Source organism: Neophocaena asiaeorientalis, unplaced genomic scaffold (assembly GCF_003031525.2).
Source record: "Neophocaena asiaeorientalis asiaeorientalis breed wild unplaced genomic scaffold, Neophocaena_asiaeorientalis_V1.1 scaffold152, whole genome shotgun sequence".
NCBI classification, from domain to species: domain Eukaryota; kingdom Metazoa; phylum Chordata; class Mammalia; order Artiodactyla; family Phocoenidae; genus Neophocaena; species Neophocaena asiaeorientalis.
Window position 1 is genome coordinate 9,551,884 of NW_020185338.1, and position 335 is coordinate 9,552,218.

The following is a 335-nucleotide window of genomic DNA, read 5'->3' on the forward strand; positions in this document are numbered from 1 at the left end:
CTCAACACCAACACCCAGCTTCACTCAATGACCAGCAAGCTACAGTGCTGGAAAACCTATGCCAAACAACTAGCAAGACAGGAACACAATCCCACCTCTTAGCAGAGAGGCTGCCTAAAATCATAATAAGTTCACAGACACCCCAAAACACGCCAACAGACGGGGACCTGCCCACCAGAAACGCAAGATACAACCTCATCCACAAGAACACAGGCACTAGTCCCCTCCACCAGGAAGCCTACACAACCCACTGAACAAACCTTAGCCACTGCGGACAGACACCAAAAACAATGGGAACTACGAACCTGCAGCCTGCAAAAAGGAGACCCCAAACA